Source organism: Acanthochromis polyacanthus, chromosome 1 (assembly GCF_021347895.1).
Source record: "Acanthochromis polyacanthus isolate Apoly-LR-REF ecotype Palm Island chromosome 1, KAUST_Apoly_ChrSc, whole genome shotgun sequence".
NCBI lineage: Eukaryota > Metazoa > Chordata > Actinopteri > Pomacentridae > Acanthochromis > Acanthochromis polyacanthus.
Window position 1 is genome coordinate 69,169,985 of NC_067113.1, and position 6,395 is coordinate 69,176,379.

Sequence of the window (6,395 nt, forward strand, 5' to 3'; positions counted from 1 at the left end):
CCATGCTTATCATGATGGCTGCCTCCACCGTGCTTCATATCATGATGCTGCCACCACCATGCTTCATCATGATGCTGCCACCACCATGCTTCATCATGATGCTGCCTCCACCGTGCTTCACATCATGATGCTGCCACCACCGTGCTTCACAGTGGTGACGTGTGTTAGTGATGTTTTGTGTCGAACATGATGTCTAGTCTCATGAACATAAAGCTCCATTTTGGTTTCATCAGATCAAAGAACCTTCTTATTTTTCCGAATAATAATCAGGGTAATTAATTGCTTTAAGTTACATGAATTTAGGTTTTTATCAACTCACAGAAATTTGAGATCAAATTAGACATGATATTGAGTTGATTCAATTTCATTATATCAACCACCGAGATGTTTGAAAGTTAAAATATTTTTTGTTGAAATCAGTGTCTGAGATGCTTTCTGTCTTCCATTAAGGTGTCAGTTGTCCTGGATTACTTCAGGTGGTTTCCTCTTCCAGTCTCTCCATCCATCAGGTCTTTTGTGAGGTTCTGATAAATTGCCTCTGACATTCTGCCAAAAAATTTTGCCCTCCGCCTCTTCAGTGTTTTTACACCTTCTGTTAATTGAATTGGAACAGCAGAGATTCCTGCCTGCTCTGTGAGACGCACACACACGTCTGTACTACTGAAAACACACAAATACACACAAATACTGCAGGAATAATGCAGGAATACCGGCAGTATTACTGCCGGTATTACTGGTATATTGCTGGTACTACTGCCGGTATTATTACTGGCATTATTGCTGCTGAATGTCTGTACAACAACCGGAGGTTCAGTCCTTTAATCTGACCTCGAAGACACACACACACACACACACACACACACACACACACACCACACACACACACACACAGTGGCGGGATTCCTGTTTTTTTGCCAATTTCATATTAAACAAGAAAATAAATTAACAACAGCTGCAATGTTTGACTTTGAGAGACTAAAGTTAAATTGACTTTCCAATAGGATGGACAAGAGACACACACACACACACACACAGACACACACACACACACACACACAGACACAGACACACACACACACACACACACACATTAATAGTTTTTGAATAATTTCAAGAAATTAGGTCTGAAACTTTAATTTTTTGTCTAACTTAGTGCCCATTTTTCCATCATTACTCATCTCCTGTTTTAGAAATCATTCATTTTGTTGTTTATTTTCAACCTCATCTTCCCTCCATCCATTCATCCTCCATCCATTCATCCTCCATCCATCCATCCTCCATCCATCCATCCTCCATCTTCCCTTTCAGTCCAAGGTTCATTGTACTTTATCTAACATCTGCAACCTTCTAATCTTGGTGGACATCTGTCTGGTTTTACCTTCAGGTCTGGTTTACCAGGTCCAGCTGTTTGTCTCAGAGGTTTCTGTAATTCTTGTGAACAAAAAGGCTGCGTCTTTAAAAATCAGATTTAAATGTAGAGTCCATCAGAGTGGTGGTGCATAGCTGCTCTGCTCCTGAAGTCCTGGAGACACCAGACAATCTGAACTGTAACTGGTGTTGTGTAAATAAAACTGAACTGAATGAATCTTTCTGTTAGCTTTCACCATCTTCACCTCCTTTTTAGTCATTCCTCTTTCTCTGTTTGTCTTCATCCTTCTCTTTATTGCTGTTTTCCGTGAGAAATAGAACCAGCAGAATCAGCTGGTTCTGTTATAAATAGAACCAGAACGTTGGTTCCACTGGTTCTCTCTAAATTCTCTGTGATGAGTTCTGCAGAGACGAGCAGAAAAAGACCTGAAGGCTCAAAAACCTGAAAACCCTCAGTTAGCCAACAGCTCTAAGTTAATACCCCCTATTTAATGCCCCCGAGTTAATACCCCTTAGTTAATACTCCCTAGTTAATACCCCCTAGTTAATGCCCCCTAGTTAATACCCCCTAGTTAATACCCCTAGTTAATGCCCCTAGTTAATACCCTAGTTAATGCCCTTAATACCCCCTAGTTAATACCCCTAGTTAATGCCCTACCTGTCTGTCTCCTCTTTAGTGCTCCATAGTTCTTATCTTTGTATATTTTCAGTCTTTATCAGTAAACATCACAGTTTGTTCTAAAAACCTTCAGTCTGCTTCACGTTAAAAGAATTTTTGATCCCAACCACAGCTGTTTTTATGGAGTTATCTTTCAGTGAACAGGTGGAGAATCGACCAAACGCTGAGTTCAGTTCAGCCTGTTGGTGTTTTATTGTGAACTCTGGTTTTTATTCTGTCATTTGTTCACTTTTAATGATTCATCTTTTAGATCTGGAGAACAGGAACCTTTAGGAGGTTTATGAATTCATAAACCCTCCAGAATGACTCCAGTGATTGTTTCGGGCTGACTTGTTACTGATTGTTGTTGACTTCAATCCGTTTATAATCTGCGATATTTTCAGAGTTTCCAGAGTTTTCAGGTTTCTGGTTGGCGTCATCCTTCCTGTTTGTGTTTCCATAAACCTGATTCAGGCTCTACAGTTCACAATATTTTAGTACACTTTAAACAAACATGCTTCTGCTTTAACTTCATGTCTAGTTCTGCAAAACCTGCATCAAACTCAAATGTTTAATTTTACTCAGATTTGTTGATATTTTCTCGGTTTTTAGTGCATTTTTTCTGGGATCTTTGCTCCGGTTTTCTAGTTTTTTGCTGCAGGTTTTCAGCTGCAGACTGAGAACAGAAACAGGTTGATGGTTCCTAAAAGCTTCTGTTGATCTGCAAATATGAACTAAAAGTTGAGAACATCCCTCTGTAAAAATATCTGCGGATCCAGAAGAGAGAGGATTTTTCGAGAGTTTTGGGTCCAGATGTCTCCTAGTTCCTGGTTCTGTCTCGTCTTTGTCTCTTTCGGCTGCAGACAGACGCTTAACCGGAGGGCAGCTTCTTCTCCAGACCACATCCAAAGTCTCTGCAGACCATCTTCTGGCCTCAGGCTGAGTTTTCTCAGAGTAGAAACGGTTTGTGTCTGTCAGCATCTCCAGAGAACAGCAGCCGTGGATAGAAAGAAGAGAAGAATAAAACCAGAAACACACAGATTCTCTCTTTATCTCCACTTATCTCCAGCCGCTGACGTCACGTCTAGAGGTTCTAGTTCTCAGCTAGCAGACTGGTCAGACTGGAGGGTCTTTAGAGACGAGATGTTCTCCTAAAGGAGCTGTGAAAACCAGGAGAGCTTCAGGGAACTCTGGACATATTTAAGGAACCTGATCATTGATGGGTTTCTGCAGTTTTTACCAGAACAACATGAAGAATGACTCAGAGATGTCTTCTGGCAGTAGGATGGAGAAGCTTTGAAACTTTCTCCACGTTTTCTCCCCAGATGTTTCCTCTACTCTCGTTTGGAGATTTTAAAAATAATTTTGGACAAATTTTAGGTACATCATCGTCTCTTTTCTCTTATTTTTTGTCTCCTTTCTCATTTTGTGTCTCATTTTGGTAATTTTTTCTCTTGTTTTTGTTTTTTTTCTGTCTGTCAGAAAACTGTCAAAATTTCTAAATTTATTCAAAATCTGTCCAAAATGAGGAACTTTTTTTTAATATTCACTCCAAAAACATCCAAACTTTTTCTCAAAAGTCGGTCAACATGACAGTCAATTTTAAGTCCCACCGATATTACCAACAGTAGAACTGAAGTTGTCTCCTCATCCTGTAGATGTTCTTCTATCACCACGTCTCCTCAGATGTTAAACTCTGAACTAATATTGTCTCTTCATCCTTCTGTGGAGGTTCTCAGTCATCCAGGTCCTGGAGATGGGAGGAGCTCCAGGAGAAGCTCCTCCCATCTCCTCATTAAGTAGAGGTTTTTCTATCTCCATGTTTCCAGACTTTTCCTCTCTCCTCTGCTCATCATCAGTAGATGTTCCTCCATGCTGGATGGATCTCCAACAACCTGCTCCTCTGTTCTCTGTTTCTGCTGCGTTTATATTTTTTCATTCAGTAGCTTTAATTTCATTCTTACAATCGTTTCAGATATGTTTGTGTTATTTTAAACAGGTTTTGGGTGACTTTGGGCAATTTTCCAATCATTTTAGGCATTTTTTGTCATTTTTCACAGTTTAGATTTTTTTGTTTGTTTTTTACAGGATCTTGTTGGAACAAATGGAACTTTTTTTGGTGATTTAAAAAAAGTAGACGTAGAATGAAGTGATTTTGGTTCATTTTTCTTCCATCATATGTTCACAGACCATTGGAACGTTGGAAATTGAACAATTTCAGTATTTTTTTATGGGATCTTGTTGAAACTAATGGTTTATTTTCATTCATTAAAGAGAGAGAGAGATGTGGGATAAAGTGATTTTTGCTAAATTTTCCTTACAGAACCAGACGTCAACATGTGGTACCTTCAGGGACTGTAGGGAAATTTAAAAGCCCAAAAATCTTTCCATTTTTACGCTTTGTGGCTGATAAATTCTGTCACTTTGTGTATTTTTAAAAATACAAAACAAACTTTTTCAAACCTTCCCTCCATGTTTTTGGGTTCAGAGGGTTTAAATTAGCAGAAAAAGGATTCAATATTTTTCCAAAAATACCCCCACAAGAATTGAATAAAATCTTATTGCACAGTGTACAACGAAGCAGAAACCCTTTTAATGCATTCATACAATCAGACTTTTTTTTTTTTAAAGTACAGTAAGAATGTGTAAAAATGAACTTAAAAAATATAGTAGAAAAATGTTCTGTGCAAGTTGAACCTGTTTAAAACAATCATAGGATCAGATTAAAAACGTCAACAACAGGAGCTGATTTTGGTCATTACTGGACTTTAATACAATGTAGAAGCTGATTTATTCGATGCTGCATGGAAAGTGTTGACTTTAGCCATTTCTGAAGTTTTTATAGATCGAAAGTCAAACCTTCATCCTTAATCCTTGGATTTACTTCACATGTAAATACGCTGATGTTTCGCATGCTGATATATTTAATGTTTTAATTTCTCTGTTAGCATCGTTAGCTCCTCGTGCTACATGCAGGATGTTCCATTAGACAGCTAACCATGCTAACTGCTAACTGTTCCCAGCTGACCTCACTGGTTCCTCTTGTCCTGTGCCATGTGTGTGTGTGTTCGTCACTGCCAGGCTGCATCACCGGTGTGTGCGTGTCGTGTGGTGGTGTGTGTGGTGTGTGTTGGTGGTGTGGTGTGTGTGTGTGTGTGTGTGTGTGTGTGTGGTGTGTGTGTGTGTGTACGTGTGCAGCTTGCTCGTATCAGTGTGTCCGAGTCTCACCGGTCTCTTCTGTCCTGTCTGTTTTTCTCTCCTCGTCAATGTTCAGCTATCGGCGCCCAGCGGAGGAGGAGTCCCAGCGTCGTCGCCTCCGAGATCTTCGAGCCTCACCTGGGCAGCCACATCCTGCAGGTAGGAGGTGGGAGGAGCCTAAAGGTGGCTCTGGTCCCGCTGTAGAGACAGATGAGGGCTGAGGGTTTTTTCAGCTCATTGCTTTTCTGATGGATGATTTTCAGTTATTGTTGCAGCGTTGGCATCAGTCAGCAGGATGACTGTATACACACACACACACACACACACACACACACACACACACACACACACACACACACACACACACACACACACACACCAGTCTTCATAGACTTATTTACATGTTTTAGTTTCTTTGTGAAGTTTCTTTCTGCAGCTACAATCTCAGTCAAAAACACAAATCTGAGGCTGAACATAAAACGTTTGTCAAAAGAACTAAAACTTAAGGAGCACTTTCAGCGAGATAATATTGTCTGAAACATACATAGAAATATACAGGATAGAAAACATACAAAACATGGAAAATCTATAATGAACAAAAATACGCAATATACAAATGGCTAAAATGATTTTAAAGATATATTCTGTATTTCTCAATGTGCAAAACATGTCTCACATATTTAAATGTCAGTCTAGCATTGAAAAATAAAACATATATGTATATATTATATATATTTTATATATATATATATATATAATATATATATATATAAACATATGGAACACTGATAATTATATGAACCTCATGGAAAGAAATAATTCATTCTCCCTTCAGAGATCAAAGCAGAATTTCTGATTCTGGTGGATCTGAAATGAAATAACTGTGGATTTGTTTCATTGATTAACAGAAATCTTGGTGCAGAGATTCATGCTTCCCCAGAAGATAAACTCTTTAAACTGTATTAATCCTCTGACATCAACCAGAACAAAATACTCACCTCATTGAATAAACAAAGTCTAAAAAATCTGAGCTTTACACATCCAGGCTACAGTGACTGAACTCAGTCTGACAGTAAAGATCTGAATTTCTTAAAATGCATCTTACAGAAAATTAAAAACATGTTTTTTTTAAATGCTAAAATATTCCTTCTCGTGGTGCCATCTTCAGGTA